The 23,084-nt window shown below is 38.0% G+C and overlaps 1 pseudogene; it reads left to right on the top strand.

Moving 5' to 3' along the window:
• Positions 1-216: 216 nt before the first annotated feature.
• The window catches only part of LOC129036224 (KICSTOR complex protein ITFG2-like), a 41,363-nt pseudogene continuing 18,495 nt past the window's right edge, over positions 217-23,084 (top strand).

The following is a 23,084-nucleotide window of genomic DNA, read 5'->3' as shown; positions in this document are numbered from 1 at the left end:
TATAATGAACATTCTAATGGGGACCCTTATTAATCATTCTTTCAGCAAAGTTTTGTGGGTGATAAAGTTTCTTAGATGGGAAGCCTAAAAGTATATTTATTTTTCATTGACTGAAAATAATAACTTCTTCAGGTAAAGAACTTTAGGTTGACAGTTATTTTAACTTACCACTTTGAATCTATGACTAATTTCCTTCTATATTTTGTTGCTAGCGACATGTCTGCTTTGAGTCGAAGTCATCCCTTTGTGACAAAGCTTTTTGGTAATCTGGTAGTCTTTATGATTTTTAGTATGCATTTTTAGTGTGAATATTCACATTCTTATAAAATAGTCTTAGCATTATATTTTTGAATGTTATAAACCTGTCATTCCTTCTGGTCTCTTCTGTTGGAATTTTTATTAAAATGTTTTCCATTAGGATATTTTAAGTGCTTTTTCATAACTTTTAATTTCTTTGTCTCACTGTGATGTTTTCTTGGTAAATTCGTTATTACTGTGTTCCATTTTGATTAATTTCTCTTTGACTTCTATTCAGAGTTTATTTCAGTATACTCTATTTCAATTAATAGCTATATTTATATCCATTTATATTCCATATTAGTTTATTTCTCATATTCTCTTCCTTTTCCCTTTAGTTTTATTTTATCCCTAAATACCACAGAACACTTATTTTAAAATCATTTTTGGATTGCTTTATTTCCTTTTTATCAGGATAAATTAATCTAGTTTATTTTCTTGGCTGTATTTATGGATTTTCTTCACGTGTAACAAAAGTGCAATATGCAGACTTATCTTGACTGGAACATTTTTCTTTCATTTTTCACTCATACTTGAATATTTACCTCTCTCAATATAATATTGAGGTTATTTGTGAGTTGACTCCTTCCACCTCCGTGAAGCTTTCACTCCTAAACCAGGTCACATCCAAGGTTTAAAGCTCCTGTCCCATTTTAGATTATAACTAGGTTTGTTCAACTTCTAGCTGGAAGGTGGTCATCTCTGCTTTCTCTTATTTTCCTCATTAAAAACCTTTATGAAAGCAATATCCTTGAATAAAGGCAACAGCTTTTTAAAAAGCCTGTCTTTGTATACAAAGAAAACCTAATCTCTGTCTAGTTGCCAAGCAATGAACTTAATGCTGGTCCCTGGTCTCTGTGGGTCACTTTGAGTTTTCATTTTCTCACGGGAATGTCACTTCAGCCATCTCCTCTCCTGTGTCCAGACCGAGAGTCCAGAAGACTTTAGCCCCACTTGCTCCTTTGGTATTTGGTTCTGTCTTTGAACTACAATGACATTTTACCTTTTTTAAAAAAAAAAATTAAAGCTATGTCTTTTTTATTATATTGAAAAATATTTGATCAATTATTGACATGTTTGGAGCAGAAAGCTTGTGTGTGTGTGTTGGGGGATGTGGGTATGTGAAAATTATCTCGCAGCTTCATCTTACCTGAGTATTGTTTCTTAATTTCATAAATTTTTTCACATATAAGGATAGCAACTCTTTCATTGTCATTTTTCTACGAATATTTTACTCAGTTTGTCCCTTTATAAGTTGTAGTTTTGATTACAAGTCTTTTAAACTTTATGATTTCTGTCTTTACTATTCCACTTAAGAAATATCAATCTATATTTTATTCTAGTGCTTTTATGATTCTTAATATTTTTAAATGCCTGTATGTTCAATTTTTCTAAAATATATTTTGATTTGGAATAGTAATATACTACTGTTCCTAAATCATTAATATATTGTTAAATATACTTGTTAATATATCTTAAATATGTTAAATAACCCATCATATGTTCACTGACTTGAAATGTCATTCTAACATTCTAGTTTATGCTAGATAATTCTTTTTTCTTTTCTTAGAGATGAGGTTTCACTATGTTGCGCAGGTTGGTGTGGCAATTCACAGGTGCTATAAGAGTGCACCATATCCTCTAACTCCTGGGCTCAAGTGATCCTCCTGCTTTAGTCTTCAGAGTAGCTGGAACTACAGGCAAATGCCACTACACCCTGCTCTTCTAGATGATTCTTTATATTATATTCTAATTAACTCTTGATTTCAGTACCATTCATTACTTTGTAATGAATTTTAATATAGAGATGTTGCTTCAATAAGTTGCAGACACATGGATAAGAAAGACCAAACTGTGGACCCTGGTGGAGTTTCCTAAAGTATTGCATTTTGAGACCCAAGTCGAATGGCCAACTGTGCCCACCTTCTACCACATGTATGGTTCAACAATTTCCATTTCATGCTCTGGAATGAATTATGAGAATAGATAATTTGCAAATCAGTAAGTTATAGCAGAAAGACTGATAGGTAGACCATATTCCACCACTTACTTGTTGTGTGATCTTCTTGGTCCTATCTTTCCTCATCTGTAAAATAGGATTATATACTCACTGAACAAGGATTTTATGAAAATTCTACTTAATAAATGTAGGCAACAAGGACATTTATCACCCTATGAAGTAAATAATTAATAGAAAATAATTATTGTTTGCAGCAATTTTTTTCTACTAAAAATCAGTGATAAAATGTAGCACGCAGAACTACAGGTGAATATTTCTCTGGGTTGGGTGCCCATACCAAAAACATCAATAATAACAACGAGAACAGATTAGTAAGATTCTAAAGACCTGCTAAGGATATGGCCCATTGAAAATTATTTTCAGCCATGGTTAAATATTGTTTTTGTAAAAAATTGGTTTTCTGAGTTCTGTATGTGGGCATAGGATTACTAAGATATGTGTCATTTGGATTGCTATGTAGGAAACAAGGAATGATCACGTGTGGGAATTTCTATCTAAAGCTGAGCTTTTTCTGAGTCTTAATTCCTGAAATTAAAAGCAAAAAATAAGTTTTTTAACCAATAGCTTGATGAAATATGTTTATACCAAACTAATATGTTGTAAAAAATAGTTCATAAATTTAATCTTCCATAACTTGAGTTATAATTAAAAAAAAGAAAATTTCACTCTTTTTAGATGGATTGAAAAGTAAAGATTTATTTGGGAAGAATATAAAAGAGAAAAAAATTAAGCACTAAGATACTACAAGGGGCTTTTCTTACTTACTTACAATAACATTGCTAGAGTGCTGAAGATCTAATTACAAAAGCAATATATGTTAATTGTAAGAAACTTAAACATAAATAAAAATGTAAAGAAAATAATCACTCATCAACCCACAATACATATAATATTCAGTCATTTTTCTAAAGATAATAATGAGTAAATATGGGGTCATAATAGCCAAATGATTTGGTAATAATACAACAGTAACATCCAAAATGTTATTTTATATTGTTTAATAATATGATTTTAATAGTTGCATGATAATCCATATATAGCCTATGGGTTTTTATTTTTTAGATAATTTGCTATGTAGAACATTTAGGTTGCTTCCAACATTTAGCTGTGATATGTGATACTGCATTAGAGGTAATTAGTAAGTGGAAGTTAGGTTCCAATGTCAGCATGCAAGGCAAAATCTCATAGTAAAAACTGCATCTGAAATTCTCTTAAGCAGTTGCCACCTGTGATATTGATGTTCAGCCTCTCAATAGATTCAACGTGTTCAATTCTTCTTTTAGAGTGTCAGTGAGTATTGTTTTTATTATTTTTTGTTTACAGGTTACAAAAAAATGACACTGACATTTTTTAAGCAAAAGAGTTGTTTATTAGACGATTATCAAGAGATTATCCTTTACTGGGAACCAACAGGCAATAGGATTTGATAAATGGGCAAAAACCAAGAGGCATTCAAAGGCCAGGCTGCATGAAAGAGTCTAGTCTGTGCTTCAGTACTTCTGCTGTAATAGATTGGGACTTCAAATAGCTATTCTGTCTCTGCATCCTTTTCTTCTGATTAAAAGTTCTAGTGGATTGAGCTCAGGTGATGTCCACTGCTTAATTGTACCAGGAAGTGGACAAAGATAGTTTTGTTTTTTTTTTTCCTTTTGGTGGGATAAACCATGAGCAAAAAGAGATAGAAAATGCTCTCCCATGAGAAACTTAATCATGGGGAAATTCCACCCGAAGGGACATCAGGATTCTAACAAGGGGTGGGAGAGCATTTGGATACCAGGAAGCCAAGAGCAACAAATATTGCAGTCTAGCAGGAAAAAAAAAAAAGTTGTGTGTGTGTGTGTGTGTGTGTGTGTGTGGTTAAGTGCCAGAAGAGAATCTGGCTAGAGTTTACAGGTCACGTTGTGTGAACTAGAATATTACTTAGCAAAATGACAGCTCATTGCTGTAAGAAACACTCTGGGACATAGCTCTCTTTTTGTGTTCACTCTTTAGCTTAAGCTCGTAGAATGGAATGACAGGATTTATAATTATTTTTACAAAGGATTTAATGGCCAAAGCTATGTAAGTTAACCTTGTATATGCTGGAACTCCACCTTATGAATAACAACTAAAATCTTTTCTAAGATAAGCAATTTTAGAATATATATATTTTGGGTGGATATCCAATTCTATGAAGTCCTAACTGGATAGAAATGATTTCCTGACTCAACCCTAGGATAGTGTTTAGGGAGCACTTGAACTCGAAATTTCTTAAGATAGTAGAATGTCTCAATAAGATATATGAAGATTTGCCATTTTCTGGTATTTTACAGCTTTCCGTAACTTTGCCTTCACAAACAAAATTTGGCCTCTTCACAAAATTTGGCCTCTTCTATTTTCCTTATAACGTTGTGTCCATTGGTCCTGAATTTCATTATATATTTTATTCTCCACTTCAATGCATTCTTTTCACTCTTAACATACTTTTACTTCATATGCAGAAGAAGCAATCAATTCCCTAAGATAAACTACTCTGTGTCCTGGATTTTTCTTTGACTTCCATGAAAATCTTAGGTTGAAACTCATTCTATTCTCATCCTTATTCCCTTCCTCCTTGCCTTTGGAATGTTGTCTTACCTGCTTGCTCTTTATAAAATGATTTCTCTCACTTTCATTTCACTATCAAACTTTTGAATAAAAATCCAACACCTTCCATTTTTTCAGCACTCACTCTCTATACAATTGTCACACTTCTGTCTCAAAATTACTTTCGTGATAGTCAATAATGAACAAGTAACAAAATTCAGGAGCACTTCTTGGCTTGTACTTGAACTTCTTGGAGGCTTGAGCACCAGAGGTCATACTCTCCTTGAAAATGCAGATTTGTATTACTTATTAATCTAGCCCAAATATTTTAAGTACTTTAATAACTAACCTTGTCCTCACAACACCCTTTAAGGTGGTACCATGATTGCCCCCATTTTACAGATGAGAAAATTGAGGACCAGAGAAGTTAAACGCTTGTCGAAAGACCATTTCAAATGTCCTTGATTCTTTGCTTTCTTATCTCTCATGTGTTAGACTTCTTTGCTGGCTTGCTCCTGGCTTCCTCCTTCCAGTACCCTCTGTGAGCATTTCATTCCTCAAGACCGCTGTTGATCCTCAGTTTGTCGCTTTATTCATTTACTTTAAATAAAGTGATCCTATATTGTTGAGAAGATTATCATCTTATTGAAGAACAATTCTTACTACTCTTGTAACACATTTTGCTCATTTTGAATTCAAAGTTCTGGTTTATTTGACCATTCACATCTAAAAGGTCATTTTCCTTTTCTTCTGCTATTACATCTAATACCTATTTTTTAAGGCCTACCCTTTACTGATCTTCCATGTCTTGTCTGGACTCCAACAACTCTCATTGTCTGAAACAGTCTATTTGGTAATTAATGACCTCTTGCATTTTGTATTTGTTTCTTATATGCATGTATTGTACTTTAAAACTGTACAGAAAGATCTTGCAAGGATAGGGATCTGTGTTTTAATTACTTTATATTCTTTTTCTGTCGTTAGTATTTAGCATCTAACATAGTAGTGAATACACGAAAGGTAATTTATCAGCTAAGTTATTTGGTTACAAACAAGAGAAAACAACTATGGGTAATATAAGCAAAAGCTAAATTGCAGTAAGGATTTTTGGAGCTCATGTTGTTGATAGGAGATGAGGACTAATGATCCATTAGCCACTGACAAGAATGCTGCCACTGGTCAAGATGGAACTCCAACTACTTTCCATATCTTAACTCTTTGCCAAAGATTAAAATTATAGGAAAGAACATCTGATGGCCTGCCTGAGATATGTCTACTTTCTCCCTAAGGAGAAAAGGCTGCTAATTAGAATCTAACCAGGTTGTATTAGATAGAAAAGAGGTCATTCCTCCAAAAGAAATTCCTTTGCTGTTAGAAAAGATGTTAGAAAAGGAAGAAAGATATTGGGGAATAAACAATAAATAAGTTTGTAAGAGGTGCTGAATAAACATTTATTGAATGAATTAGTCAGTAAACTTGTGACATTAATCACCACACTTAGGTTTAGTTTTGCACGATTAGCCTGATGTACTTGTGTTTATTTTTTCTATATAGAGCTGAGCCAACTGGGGACTGAAAAAATTCAGAGAGAGAGAACAATGAAATTCAAGGGCATTGTAAAGATGAATTTAGAACCTCCAACAACAGCAGGCCCTCATTTGGATGCTTGGATTCTAAAATGTTTGCTAAAAGGTAAGTCAGAGCATTTGGTCATATGTCATCTAAACTACCCTTTCACCTGTACCTAAGATGTACGAAGAGGCTGAATGATATAGATACTGGTTTCAAGGTCAGTATAGTAAGTTGAAAAGAGTTATTCTAACCCAGCTCTTTACTGTTAGGCATTCCTTTCCTTCTCTGATTCCTTATAGGTGAAAGAAGGGATTGAAAGATATGAAATGTAAAGTCCCACCAGTTAAAAATTCCACTTTTCCAAAGAGAAACCCTCATTCATATTTTATATAGTTTTAAGGTGACCCATGGCTAATTATTCCTTGCTGGATATAGTTATAGAATCTCCATACTCACACTAGTTAAGGAGGTGAGAACACTTACCAATATCAGAGGAAGCAAATGAAACATAAAACCTTCTCAGCAAACTAACACAAGAACAGAAAACCAAACACCGCACGTTCTCACTCATAAGTGGGAGCTGAACAATGAGAACACATGGACATAGGGAGGGGAACATCACACACCGGGGCCTGTCAGGGGATGGTGGGCTAGGGGAGGGATAGCATTAGGAGAAATGCCTAATGTAGATGACGGGTTGATGGGTGCAGCAAACCACCATGGCATTTGTATACCTACGTAACAAAACTGCACATTCTGCACGCATATCCCAGAACTTAAATTAAAATATACCTTACTCCAAATTATTAATCTGCTAAGTGAAAGGACTGTAATTACAATTTCCTTAAATTCCATTTGTTGGCATGCTGCTTGAAACTATTCTAAAGTTATTTCAAATATACATATTTATGACAAATGACAAATCCATTCAAATAAGACAGTAAGGACTCCTCCAGAATTATTTTATTTATATTTCATCTCCCTTCTAAAACTCATTGGTATAGTTGTGCTTGAATTGATAACTGTTAATCAAATTTTTACTAAACATCTTAAGTCTTATCAGCCATATATTATCTTGATGTTAAATAATATAATACAGATGATCTAGTATAAAGGAAAGATTAAAATCTCAGGCTCTAATATCATACAGACCTGGGTTAAAATGTTTATATGAATTATCAGGATTCTCCTTAGGAGGAGCAATAGATTAGTTTCGAAGGGATATACTTTGAGAGTAAAGAATGAGACCCCCCAAGAGCATGCTTAAAAACAACAGAAACAGAGAGCCAGGACAGGAGTTTGTTTCTTTCCTGATAGAAAGAGTGGGGAAAAGGGCCAAGTCTAAAATTGGCCAAATCCCAAGGAATGCATTGTGTAAGTAAACTTCTTGATGGAGAAATATGTATCTGTAGCTGAAATCAAGGTAGGGCAAAAGAGACAGTACATGTTACAATGTCTGATTTACTTTAAATTACTTCAGCATAGATAGTATGACATGATGTACATACCAATTACCTTACATTTCAACTCTAGAGGTAGACTATTTACTGAATAATGCACCTTGCAGGGGTGGTCAGCTAGCTTGTACCTATAGTTCTCTGTACTTCTCTGAACACCTGAGGCTTTTCATTCTATTATTACTACAGTATTATATTCACACACTCTATTACACTTATCTGTATATTTATCTGCTTTTCTTATTTGAGTTTGAGGTTTGGGGATGGATGGTCCAGGACCATAACCTTACATATTTTTGTAAACTTAACAATTATCAGGGTGCCTGGCACACAGTAGGTATATCATAAAAGTTTCCGAGTAAGTGGTAGAGCAAATGTAGAATGAAAGCTTTTTGAGACCTCTGTTTTTATAGTAGTCACTCTAGTTCAGATATTTGGTTAGAGAGGGAAGTGGAGCTAGTGATGCAGTTTAGCTGTTTGCTTGCATTTTATCCTGTGTGGAGATGTTTGTTTTGTTTTATATTATCCTTTTCCCCTAAAAGAAGAAAAGTGGCTTATACATACAAATAAACTACAGTAGGATAAAAAATAAACAGGTGAATAAAGATGAATGAAGGTAAAATCAAGATAGGAAATTAAGATATACCAGGGATACAGTTGATATGAAAAGTTCATACAACAAAGATGCTACATATTTGATAAGAAGTGAGACATAATAGTGGTTCTGAGCTTCCCTTTAACAAAACAAAGGGAGAAACAAGCCCAGTAGCAAAACTTGCAGTGTTGATGGGCTAAATACAAACCACATACTAAGAAGAATGCCAATTTTTACTTGATCCTTAATTAGGCTTTTGGACATTGTCATACCTGAGAAATATTTCTACCATAGGTGTTCCTTGCTTTGTTTTTCAGCTTTAGTATTTGTGTTTGATTTTTTAAAAAATTATTTCAATCTCTGTTAAATTTCTCTGATAAATTTATGAATTTATTCTCTGTTTTCTTGAAGTTCACTGAACTTCCTTAAAACAGCTATTTTGAATTCTTCGTCTGAGTGATTATGCCTCTCCATCACTTTAGGGTAAGTCTCTAGCACCTTAATTTGTTTGTTTGGTGAGGTCATATTTCCCTGAATTTTCTACTTGCAGATGTGCAATCATGTCTGCACACTGAAGGATTAGGTATCTATTTCAGTCTTCACAGTTTGGCTTTGTTTGTGCCTGTCCTTCTTTAGAGGGCCTTTCAGGGATTCTAAACATACTGACTGCTGTGTTCCCTGATTCTCTGTCCATTCCAGTTGTCCCAGCACTAGAAGACATTCTAAGCCCAAGCTTATTCCAAGTCTTGCAAGGACATCGAAGTTGATGCAGCTTTCTAGCCCAGGTGGACCTGGGGAAGAACCAAGTAGGATACTGAGTCTGTGTGGGGATGCTGGCCACGGTCCCCTGAGTCCAGAAGACTGTCCCGCTAGCTCAGATTGTTGTACCTCCCAGCAGATCTTTAAGTAGGTGGAATAGGTCACCAAATTCAGTAAGAGAGACTGGAGTTTGAGACTGAGATTCTCCCAGGATCTTCTGTGGGAAGGAGGCTGATGGACTTATCTTTTTGGCTAAGACGGATGTGCATCACCCAGCAGGTCTCTGCATGAGTGGTGTAATTTCTCAACTTCAAAAGGAGGGGCAAAAGCTGAGACTATACTCTCCCAGGATCTACTGTGAAATGGAGGCTGCTGTGCCTATCACATTGGCTCAGGTGGGCATGTGTCTCCCAGCAGGTCCTTGCACAAATGGAAAGTTTCCTAACTGCAGCAGGAGAGGCTACAGAATAGACTGGGCTCCCATGGAATCTACTGTGGGACAGAGGCTGAAGAACCTGGTCTTGGCTCAGAGGAATGTGTGTAACCCAACAAGTTTCTGCACAGGTAGGATAGTTCCCTGGCTGAAAAAGAAGGGGCCAGGTAAGGCTATTTTTATTACAGTAATTAGTTGGTAGTACTTGAATTGAGATCATCTCTATTTAGTTTATACAATAAATCCATGTCATCAGGATGTAAGATATTATTTCTATTTTCTACAGCAGGTGGTAGAAAAAGAATACAGCTCATCATCAGGAATTAGTTTAATCTGGTAAGGTACCAATTGTAAACAAAGAAAATATGAATATAAAATTGTTGACTGAGCACAAATATTTGTCTCCCCTATCAGGACCTTTTAATAATCACAAAAAATACAAGATGAAAAAATGAAAAGAATAATAATTGTTCCAGGAAAAATTTGAAATTCTGGCCAATCTTTTCATGTGCCCCCAAACAAAAAGTTTGGGAGCGAATACTAATCCTTATAAAATACATGGGGGCTGGTGGCAGACCGTTAGGGGAAAATACTTTTAAATTTCTAGCTCAGAACTTTCCTGAAGCCCATGTGGCTGAAATATAAATAAATAGTTTTTAAAATAAAATATTGATTTGTATTTACAAAAAATACTTGCAAAATTTAGCTTTTCAGCCGAAGAAGGTGGTATATACTGCAGAACACTTGTAACTGCATGGGATATGTAAATTCATGAGATGTGAAACCTGCACTCTTTTGTCTGTCTGAAGTTAAGCACTGCAAATTTCCAGAGGGCTCAGTTTAAGATTTAGTCCGTTGACTAATGTTCTGCAATAGTATGCAGCAATAAATTAATTGCTTGAGGATTATCTTCTGTTTCGATATATAGTGGTAAATATGAGAGCAGAGGACATTAACGGACAAGAAATGTCAACAAATCTGAAAGAGAGTATTTGGAGACAAGTCGATGAATGAAATAGAACAAAGCATTCCACAACACAGAATTACTGGGGAGGAACTCTTCCAGACAATAGCAAAGAGCAGCTTCTTCCAAGCTGTTTCTGTGTGGTCTGAATAACCCAGATACCAAAAATAAAAAGACATTGTGGAAAGGGGAAATTACAGGGCTGTTTGACTTATTAATATAAATACAAAGAACATAGAGTCAAACAGTGTCTAAAACTAATAAAGAACTATAGCCAATTTTGGTTTATCCCAGAATATAAGGAAGGTTTAATATTAAAAAATCCATAAATATGTCTAACCCCTTATCATATTAAAAGAAACAAGAGGCAATATCTGATTATATTTAATATCCATTCATCATTTTGAAACTCTTCATAAGTTAGAAAAAGATGAATAGAATTCCTTAACCTGATAAACAGTAAATGCTGTGGCATACCATATAGCACTCAAAATAAATGAATCAGAGTGGCATTTAAAAAGAGATAAATCTTGGTATTATAATATTAAATGACATTCTTTCTATAAGGTCAAACAACTAAAGTGAAACAACATGCTTTTAAGAATACATAGATACAGTAAAACTGTATTAAAAGGAAAGCCATGGATTGAATGACATAGGACTCAGGAGGATGGCAGCTTGAAAGGGGAAAGCCAGGGGGCTGGGATGGAGATGCTAGAGCTTATCTGAAGAAATTGACTCTTGTTTGAGATGGTGCTTCCAAAGCAGATTATTTCAGAATTAAAAGCAAGAAATCAACTAAATAAAATCACCAGGCTTGAAATGATGACCACATATCATCATGAACCACAAATTATGATTAATCTAGTTTCCTGTACCAGAGGCCAAATGAAAGAAAAAGGATTTGAAAACAGCAGGATAGTATTTGGAGGGGGATATGCCGAAAAAAAATTTAATTAAGAATTGCAAGATTAGAGTGCGATTTTATACTGACAGGGAAAAGGTGTAATGAAAATGAGGCTGGGGACATAGGAGAGAAAAGGAATAATCAAAGGAGCAGGTAATGCTGAGCAGGCAGGCTAGAAATGGAGCACTGGAGTGATGAGCCTCTGAGAGAGGGATTCTCTCTCATCCTATTAAAACGAGATGAAGCAAAGGGTGTGAACGTGAAAACCTGTGCCGGTGTAGTGGCAGGAACTTGCAGGAGTTCCCCTCTTATGACGTATATTTTCTGTTTAAAATGGGAATCAAGGTCATCTTCTGAGTGAGAGGGGTGGTGGCAGGTAGGAAGCATAAGGAGAGCTGTGTGTTTGTATGATAGTGGTTAAGACAAATGTACATCGGTAATAGACTGGATAAAGAAAATGTGACACATATATACCACGGAATACTATGTAGCCATAAAAAATGATGAGTTCATGTCCTTTGCAGGGACATGGATGAAGCTGGAAACCATCATTCGCAGCAAACTATCACAAGAACAGAAAATCAAACACCGCATGTTCTCACTCATAAGTGAGAGTTGAACAATGAGAACGCATGGACACAGGGAGGAGAACATCACACACTGGGGCCTGTCAGGGGATGGGGGACTAGGGGAGGGATAGCATTAGGAGAAATACCTCATGTAGGCGACGGATTGATGGGTGCAGCACACCACCATGGCACATGGATACCTAGGTAACAAAACTGCACATTCTGCACATGTACCCCAGGAATTAAAGTATAATTTAAAAAAAGAGAGAGAGAAAAAAAAAGAACTGGCTCCACATCAGAGATATTTAGGTTTGGATCCTGGCTCTCAGAGGTCACTATGGATGTGAACATATTTATACATTTCTACTGTGATTGTGGTTCTCTTCCTTCTTTTTTCTCTTACTCTTTTCGTTTTGTTTTGTTTTTTTCCTTACCATTCTTCTTCTTCACTTCTAGTTAAAAAAAATGTCTGTGGAGGAACTGCATTTTATCTGCTTTGGCCATATTTTCATTTCTGTATCAATCAAATATTTCTGGGTAAACAGGAAACTAAAACTGTTTAAGCTTGGCCCAGGTGCCCACTTGGAACCCTCCACAGCAGATAGTGGTATGACATCTGTAAGAAGGTGTCATTTCCCATTCAAAAATAATTTCCTAGAAGAAGGAAGGGTACTATTTTGGGCAGGAAAAATAATAGGAACTCACCATATTATTATAGTTGTTGATGATGTGAGGATTAGGAAGTAAAATTAAATAGAGAAACACTTCTGGCTAGTGTAGAATTTCTAGTTGAGGTCAAGGAGCATGAATTTGTAGTTGCAACAACCTGTAATATAATATTGTATTATTTTTAGCAACAATACTCTGCAAATCTGATGCAGATGAATTTTTCACATTGGTCCAGATTTGAATTCTTCAGAGAAATTAACAGGAGAAAGATGATAATATTGGCAATATGGAGGATGAAGAGGTAGGTAGATGATATGATCAAGGGTATATATGAAAGGTGGTGACAGGACGAGGGAGGAATGGGAGAAAATAGAGGACTGGAAAGGTTTATGGGGAAAATCAGCCTGAAGAAACTGAATTGGTCTGAGATCATGATTACAGATTTGAAAGATTTAATGTTTCAAGAGTTGATAACTATAAGATAATAAGTTTACATATCCATCTATGGAAGTAGTTTACTAATGTGGAATTATGATGATGGAAATGAGAGATTAAAAAACAGATGCTAAGGTTCATCTGGGTCATTCACGTACACGCTGATATCAGCCAAGTCAAGGTTCATCTGGGTCATACACGTACACACTGATATTGCCTGCAAGTCTTGGGGTAAAAGCAGCACATTGAACCAGATGTTAAAGGCTTGAGTGAAAGAGAAGACACACAGTTGTTTACACTTGCTAAATTTATTACAGTGAGGACTAGGAACTATTTTATCCTTAGGGGCTTCAGGCTGAAAATGTGATTTCTTTCCAAGTATTTATCTTCACACCATAACACTTTGGATGTGGAAGTTATTAAAAAGGAATTTTACATGAGGTAAGAATGGGTTAATGAGTCATAAATATGCTTAACACAATGCTCATTATATAGCTAACATTAGATGTCATGAGAATTATCCTAAAAAACAGACGCTAAGGTTCATCTGGGTCATTCATGTACACACTGATATCAGCCAAGTTGCTGGCAAGTGTTGGGGTGAAAGCAGGACATTGAACCAGATGCTAAAAGCTTGAATGAATGAGAAGACACAAAGTTGTTTACACTTGCTAAATTTATTACAGTGATGATCAAGAACTGATTGATTCTCAGGGGCTTCAGGGTGAAAATGCGATTTCTTTCCATGTATTTATCTTCACACATAACGCTTTGGATGTGGAAGTTATTAAAAAGGAATTTTACATGAGGTAAGAATGGGTTAATGAGTCATAAATATGCTTAGCACAATGCTCATTATATAGCTAACATTAGATATTGTGAGACATCCCCTAGAAGTGACATCCCCTGACTTAAAAGAATTTGTAATTTGCAGAAGTTAGGTTTACACATTCAAAACAATTTGAGAATAACAGACTAGTATAGGTACAAAGAGAACAGGTGAGTAAATGTGTACAACAGGTATTTGGAGAAGGGATAGGCCAATTTTATTAGGTTCTTATACGAACTTTGAAGAAAAGAAGTGATGGATACTGCTTTAGAAACTCCTTTATTTTTATGGCTTAGAACTACATTTATATAGTTTTTTCATCTAAGATTAAAATAAAATTTTTCCAAACACAGGACATCCTTTTATTCTTTATTCCCTATTGAGGTGCTCTTTAATTATCTAAAATTTTTAAAGTTTTCTGACTCAGAGGAAATGCCTAATATCATTATCTTCATCCTTTCTTTTCTCCAAAGTACATGCCCTCTGATTTGGGAATTCAAAATGACATTACTCATTTTAAAAACAACAGAAAAAAGCTGGATTTATTGGAATGATTTTTCCTTTGGTTTCTTCCCAAAGTTTTCATAATTTCCACTGATGTATAATTGAAGGAAGAATTTTTTCCCCTCCAAGATCTGAGTAGATCTATTTTGCATAAAGAAAATCAAAAGTTTTTTCACAGAGGTTGATAACAATAAAACTATATAATTTATCAAAATTATGCTCCTTAGCTATTTTTTTTGGGAGAGTCCACGGTGTGCCCCAAACAAAATGCCTTTTCAGCCAGTCACTATATTATTATTCAGTTTGCATTGCTAGGATACGTGGCCTATTGCCATGACATTGTACTCAGTAGTGCCACAGGCAGTAGTACCCTTTGCCAATTAGAAAATATTTCTCGATTCAGAAAAAAAGGGAAGGGATCTTAATTATTGGAATAAGGCCACAGCAGGAAAAAGGATATTTGTTATTACAGTAATAACCTCACACTCACCAAGTCTCCTGGGGGAAAAATTAAGAAAATTAGAAAATGAATATTTTCCTTTAATTTTCCAACTAAGAAAGCCAAATAAAAATATTGACAGTTTTGTCCAGGCGCAGTGACTCACACCTGTAATCTTAGCACTTTGGGAGGCCAAGGCAGGTAGGTCACCTGAGGTCAGGAGTTCAAGGCCAGCCTGACCAACATGGTGAAACCCGTGTCTCTACTAAAAATACAAAACTTAGCTGGGCGTGGTGGCGGGTGCCTGTAATCCCAGCTACTAGGGAGGCTGAGGCAGGAGAATTGCTTAAACCTGGGAGGTGGATGTTGTGGTGAACCAGGATTGCACCACTGCATTCCAGCCTAGGCAGCAGAGTGAGACTCCATCCTGGAAGAAAAAAAATGATAGGTTTACTATTTCTATCATAGTTATATTTCAATAGTGTGGTTCAAAAATCTTGGCTTGAAAGTGAGGGTATATGAAAGATTGTCAAAGAGATTACCACGGTAAGTGGGAAAATAATTAAAAAATTAAATTTCCTGAGAACAGGCAATAATAGCTCTGCCAATGGTTTTTTTTTCCCCCGCCCCGGAGTCTCGCTCTACTGCCCCAGGCTGGAGTGCAGTGCTGCGATCTCGGTTCACTGCAAGCTCCGCCTCCCAGGTTCACGCCATTCTCCGGCCTCAGCCTCCCGAGTAGCTGGGACTACAGGCGCCCGCCACCGCTCCCGGCTAAGTTTTTGTATTTTTAGTAGAGACGGGGTTTCACCGTGGTCTCAATCTCCTGACCTCGTGATCCGCCCGCCTCGGCCTCCCAAAGTGCTGGGATTACAGGCGTGAGCCACTGCGCCCAGCCAATGGTTTTACTTTTGAATATAAATTTGTTTCTACATATGTCTCTCGGAAAAACCCTTGTTATTTAGAATTGAGTTCCAACTTCCTTTTCCTATTTCCAATTTATCATTGACTGGGAAACATTAGAAAGCACGCTTGATGAAGAACATCTATGAATTCTAGCACTTCTACAGAAAAGTAAACTGTTACTCACGTACTGTTCCCATGTGAAGTATCATTGGCAGAGAGAACATGGGAGAGGAGAGGCAAATCCTTACTCCCTTAGGCTGGAGAAGTGGTGGTGTGAACAGGTATGTGCCTATTGTGTCCTTTCTCCTATATTAACAAGGGAAGAGAGCAGGGGTAAGACCCCAAGAAACTTTAAGGCTCTGATGATTTCTTCTTTTCACTCCACAGCCAGAAATACCCAATCAGGCAGACATTTATCCCTGCGGGCTATTTCTTGGCTGCGCATGGGTTGAAGACTCAGGTGTGTGGGGATAAGTGTACTGCTGCCAATTATAGGTTTTGTTTCTTTCAGGCAGCTGGTATTTTCATCAGGCTTACAACGAACTGAAGATAGGAGCCAGCTGTTCCTCCTAAGAGGAGGTGGGATGGGAAGGGTGAAAAGCCTGGGGCCGGCATGCCCACAGCATATTCCTTTTCTTGTTGCTCTGGTTCCGAGCCTCGAAGTGAGTCTGCCTCAGGCAGATGGTGCTCATTCCTTCCTAGGAGCCAGCTTCAGAACTTTGACGTATGGATAGACCAATGCAGTAAGTACGTTTTCAATAAGTCACTTTGTCAAACAAGCACTCAGTTTCCATGCTGACCAAGTGTCCAGTGATGAACTGTGGTCATTGATGTAGGTCAAGCTTACATATATAGGCTGTCCAGGGAGGCTACCACCTCATCAAATAGATAATGTTAAGTTATTCTTCAGATACTTAGAGAAAAGGCTGAGGACTGACTAGGGAAAGGAGGAAAAAGAAAGATGGGTGGTAGCCTTTTGCTTCTCCTAGAATTCCGCAGTTTCCTGTAATGTAGCCTAAATTTGCAAACCTTACTCAACAAAACAATGTTAACTAGCAGGAGTCATCTTTTTTGGAAAGCGAATTAGTAATTAGCTATTATTTCTCAATTAAACTCCTGAGTACTGTGATAAAGAATTTCAGCGATTTCGTAAACGGTTGATGAGTGAACAATTTCAGTTTAGTCACATCGAAATTGCGGTATTTGGAAATTCCTCTTTGGCTTTGGAAATATTTTATTGTTGGTCTCAGTTTTCAATACGGTAAGTTGAGAGGCAGAGTTGCTAATTCATAGGCTGAGGACCAAGGTACCTTGGTTGGAATACTGGCTCTGCCTCATACCAGCTGTGTGGACTTTGGACAAGTTACTTAACCTCTCTGTTACTCAATTTTCTGATTTATAAAATAGGAGTAATAATTATAGTACTGAAGAGTTATTGTAAATATTCAATAAGTAAATATATGTATGCCACTCTGAATCTTGCCTATCACATAGTAAATACTCAATAGATATTAGCTGTCATTCTTTTCTTTTGATAGTGAGATTTGATGTATTTGTGAAATTTGACATATTAGTGCATGGGCTGCATCAGAGGCAGCTAGTGAAACAATCTTTAAGCTAGATCTTAGTCATATAGTATCAAAGATTCTGATCTCAGGTAATCCTCCCACTAGGCTGCTAGAAGTTCTGTCTCTAGGTATGCTCCTTAAGGGACTTGTAGAGGAGGAACTTTACAACTATGAACTGCTGTCCTTCAAGTTTTTCCCTTTTTTTGTCTCTATTAAACTCACTTTCCTGCTCCAAAGGTAAAATAAGAACTCTTAACTTTGGTTCCAAGTTATACTGCAAACGTATTTTCAGTTTGGCACTACATTTTATGTCCATTTCTCCTACTGGACTGTAAATCTCTAGAGGGACTCTACTATTTCTCTAGCATTTAGCACAGAGTGTGGCATGTGGTAGATGAATAGTGAATAAGTCTTGAATGAAATTTATTGAACTCTTGAGTTCTTAGAATCTACAAGCCTTCCAACCCATTCTCCCTTTATGATTTGATGTCATTTTCAACTCAAGTGAAGACCCACTGAATTAGTCTGTTTGGGCTGCTATAACAAAAATTTTATAAACCAGGTAGCTTATAAACAACAAACATTTATTTCTCACAGTTCTGGAGACTGAGAAGTTTAAGATCAAGGCACCAGCAGATTTGGTGTCTGGTGAGGGCTTGCTTTCTCATAGATAATGTCTTCTAACTGTGTCCTCACATGGTGGGAGGGACTAGCTAGCTCTGTGATCTCTTTTATAAGGACACTAATCCAATCACAAGGGTTATGACCTGGTGATCTAATCACCCCAAAGGCCCTGCCTCTTAATCATCACCTTGAGGGTTAGGATTTAAACATGAATTTGGAGGGGAAACACAAACACTCACGTTCTGCACCACTGCCACCACCTGCCCCCAAATTCATGTCGTTCTCACATGCAAAATGCATTTATTCCATTCTAATAGCCCCAAAAGTCTTAACTCAGTTAACTCAAAAGTCTAAGGTTCAGAGTGTGGTGTAAATATCATTTAAATCAGATATGGGTGAGACTCAAGGTATGATTCATCCTTAGGCAGATTTCTCTCCATCCGTGAACTATGAAATCAAACATGTTACATGCTTCCAAAACACAATGGTGAGACAGGTGTAGGACATTCCCATTATAAGGGAATGTCCCAAGTAAGTTGTAAATCCCAACAGGGCAAACAACATTAAATCTTAAGTCTCTAGAATAAGCTTGTTTGACTGCATATTCCACCTTCTGGTCACGACGAGGTGGAGGTTGGGCCCTCAAGGTTCTGGACAGCCTTTACCCTCATGGCTTTCCAGGTGCAGCCCTCATCCCAGCTCTCAAGGGTTGGAGTCATGTGCCTGTGGCTCTCCCAGGCTGGACTTGTATATGCAGACAGTCCTACCAGTCTGAGGTAATGGGGGTGGCCTTGCCCCACAGCTCCAAGGAGCATTCCCCTAGTAGGTGCTCTCTGTGGTGGCCTCAACCCTGTGGCAGCTTTGTGTTTTCAAAGAATTCATAGATTTAAATCCTAACCTCTAAGGTAATGGTATTAAGTGGTGGGACCTTTGGTAGGTGATTAGATCATGAGCATAAAGCCTTTATGATTGAGATTAGCACTCTTGCAAAAAGAGACCACGGAGAGCTAGCTAGTCTCTTTTCCATGTGAGGACACTACAAAAAAAGTGCCATCTATGAGCCAGGAAATAGCCCTTACCAGACACCAAGTCTGCTGCTGCCTTCATCTTGGATTTCTCAGTCTCTAAAACTGTCATAAATAAAAGTGTGTTGTTTGTAAGCCACCCAGTTTATGATATTTTTGTTGTAGTAGCCCCAAAAGACCAAAATGCCTGTTTCATGATGAATAACTTTTATTCTGCCACACTGCACATTGGCTCTTAGGAGCTGCTTACTTTTCTGTTCTTGCTCCAAAGTTTAGGATGCTTCAAGTAAAAGGAAAATCCCACAATCTGTATATGTCATGTTTATGAGTTTCAACTCTATTACATTTTGGAAATTCTGTGCTTACTCTTGGTCATTTCCTTTAATGGTTATTCCAAAATACCTCAGAAGTCCCATTATTTTGTACATCTCATTCTCAGTAGCTAAACTTTTCCTTTCCTTTGCTGAAAAAATAGAGGCCACAGCCATTGGATAACCTTGCCCTTCCTGCTTTTCACTTCCTAATTTATTATTTTCTTGGCTGTATCCCCTCACTCCTTGTCTTTTTTCCTCAAATTCTTCAATGTGTCTTCTGGTTGCTCCAAGATCTCTGTCTGTCAATTATATCTTCTTTCTTTTATATCAATCCTTTCTTTTCTACTGCCTTTTTTCCAGACCAGAAAACAAGTTCTAACATTGTAAAAATTTTCCTCTTAATTCCACTACTACTAAATGAATCAGTTCAACTTCTAATCCACATTTTTCTTTTCAACTTCAACTCTAATTCATGTGTCAAGCATCATTCTCTGGCTTCTATTAATATCTTTTTTATTTTTTTTTGAGATGGAGTCTCATTCTGCCCAGGCTGGAGTGCAGTGGCACGATCTCAGCTCATTGCAACCTCTGCCTTCCGGGTTCAAGCGATTCTCCTGCCTCAGCCTCCTGAGTAGCTGGGACTACAGGCACCTGCCACCATGCCTGGCTAATTTTTGTATTTTTAGTGGAGACAGGGTTTCACCATATTGGCCAGGCTGGTCTCGAATTCCTGACCTTGTGATCCACCCACCTAGGCCTCCCAAAGTTTTGGGATTACAGGCATGAGCCACCGTGCCCAGCCAATACCTTTTGAAAAACAGTTCTCACTGAAGTTTCAAATTTCACATTGCCAAATGTAAAGTCATTGCTTCTTAGCATTCTTGATCCATCTGTGGGCATTCTATACTACTGGCCATTTCCCTTTTTCTTGACATTCTCTTCTCCCTGACACACAATCTCCTAGCCCACTTCAGTCTATCTGGTCTATCCTCCATAGGTTTCAGTAATTCGCCCATCCCCTCTCACTTTTGTTTCATGTTTGTGTTCCCAGTAATTCTTCCTTGGACTTCCCAGTTGGTTTCTTTTTGTTGATTTCATCCAGTTTTATGATTCTAGCTACTGCATAATTATCAACTCCCAAAATAATATCTTACTTTTTGCTTTTCTCCTGAGACCAACATTTTCAGCTGTATACTAAGTATCTTAACATGAATGTCTCATAATTGCCTCAAATTCCATATGGTTCAAAGCAAACTCTTAATCTCATCCATTGGTTGACCATATGAAGACAAAGTGAAGAGTTCAAGAATTCCCTTACGTCATCACAGATGTGAGTTTATTTTTACCTCTGGATGTCACTGAGTAAAGAAAAAGACCCAGAGGGAACTGACTCATGTGACAGCTAATGCTTATTGGAAGTGATGGGAAGCAAGAATTGGGCCAGGCAGATCCCAACTTGGAGAATCTTCCTGGGCAGACAGTTTAAGAAGATACAGTGCAAAGGGAGATCCTGGTTTCTAAATATACATTTGGTTACTGGGCTGTGAGGTCAGAAAAAAATGGACCATGGTGAGAGAGTACAATAAAAGAAATTTGAGGAGGGAACCTGAAACACTTTCCCAACTACTCAGATCTGCATGAAACAGACCTGAAACTTGCAAGTTGGTTCTTGTTACATGTAAAATGTTTATTTAGAAACAGAATGCGGGAGGAGCCAAGATGGCCGAATAGGAACAGCTCCGGTCTACAGCTCCCAGCGAGAGCGACGCAGAAGACGGGTGATTTCTGCATTTCCATCTGAGGTACCGTGTTCATCTCACTAGGGAGTGCCAGACAGTGGGCGCAGGTCAGTGGGTGAGCGCACCGTGCGCCAGCCGAAGCAGGGGCGAGGCATTGCCTCACTCGGGAAGCGCAAGGGGTCAGGGAGTTCCCTTTCCAGGGGTGACAGACGGCACCTGGAAAATCGGGCCACTCCCACCCGAATACTGTGCTTTTCCGATGGGCTTAGGAAACGGTGCCCCAGGAGAGTATAGCCCGCACCTGGCTCAGAGGGTCCTACGCCTACGCCCACGGAGTCTCGGAGTCTCGCTGATTGCTAGCACAGCAGTCTGAGATCAAACAGCAAGTCGGCAGCAAGGCGGGGGGAGGGGCGCCTGCCATTGCCCAGGCTCGCTTAGGTAAACAAAGCAGCCTGGAAGCTTGAACTGGGTGGAGCCCACCACAGCTCAAGAAGGCCTGCCTGCCTCTGTAGGCTCCACCTCTGGGGGCAGGGAACAGACAAACAAAAAGACAGCAGTAACCTCTGCAGACTTAAATGTCCCTGTCTGACAGCTTTGAGGAGAGCAGTGGTTCTCCCAGCACGCAACTGGAGATCTGAGAAGGGGCTGACTGCCTTCTCAAGTGGGTCCCTGACCCCTGACCCCCGAGCAGCCTAACTGGGAGGCACCCCCCAGCAGGGGCAGACTGACACCTCACACGGCCGGCCAGGTACTCCAACAGACCTGCAGCTGAGGGTCCTGTCTGTTAGAAGGAAAACTAACAGAAAGGACATCCACACCAAAAACCCATCTGTACATCACCATCATCAAAGACCAAAAGTAGATAAAACCACAAAGATGGGGAAAAAACAGAGCAGAAAAACTGGAAACTTTAAAAAGCAGAGTACCTCTCCTCCTCCAAAGGAATGCAGTTCCTCACCAGCAACGGAACAAAGCTGGACGGAGAATGACTTTGACGAGCTGAGAGAAGAAGGCTTCAGACGATCAAATTACTCTGAGCTATGGGAGGATATTCAAACCAAAGGCAAAGAAGTTGAAAACTTTGAAAAAAATTTAGAAGAATGTATAACTAGAATAACCAATACAGAGAGTGCTTAAAGGAGCTGATGGAGCTGAAAACCAAGGCTCGAGAACTACGTGAAGAATGCAGAAGCCTCAGGAGCCAATGCGATCAAATGGAAGAAAGGGTGTCAGCCCTGGAAGATGAAATGAATGAAATGAAGCAAGAAGGGAAGTTTAGAGAAAAAAGAATAAAAAGAAACGAGCAAAGCCTCCAAGAAATGTGGGACTATGTGAAAAGACCAAATCTACGTCTGATTGGTGTACCTGAAAGTGACGGGGAGAATGGAACCAAGTTGGAAAACACTCTGCAGGATATTATCCAGGAGAACTTCCCCAATCTAGCAAGGCAGGCCAACATTCAGATTCAGGAAATACAGAGAACGCCACAAAGATACTCCTCGAGAAGAGCAACTCCAAGACACATAATTGTCAGATTCACCAAAGTTGAAATGAAGGAAAAAATGTTAAGGGCAGCCAGAGAGAAAGGTCGGGTTACCATCAAAGGGAAGCCCATCAGACTAACAGCGGATCTCTCGGCAGAAACCCTACAAGCCAGAAGAGAGTGGGGGCCAATATTCGACATTCTTAAAGAAAAGAATTTTCAACCCAGAATTTCATATCCTGCCAAACTAAGCTTCATAAATGAAGGAGAAATAAAATACTTTACAGACAAGCAAATGCTGAGAGATTTTGTCACCACCAGGCCTGCCCTAAAAGAGCTCCTGAAGGAAGCGCTAAACATGGAAAGGCACAACCGGTACCAGCCACTGCAAAATCATGCCAAAATGTAAAGACC

This window comes from Pongo pygmaeus, chromosome 4 (assembly GCF_028885625.2).
Source record: "Pongo pygmaeus isolate AG05252 chromosome 4, NHGRI_mPonPyg2-v2.0_pri, whole genome shotgun sequence".
NCBI classification, from domain to species: domain Eukaryota; kingdom Metazoa; phylum Chordata; class Mammalia; order Primates; family Hominidae; genus Pongo; species Pongo pygmaeus.
Note: the sequence above shows the minus strand (reverse complement) of the source record. Positions and strands in the feature narration are given on the sequence as shown.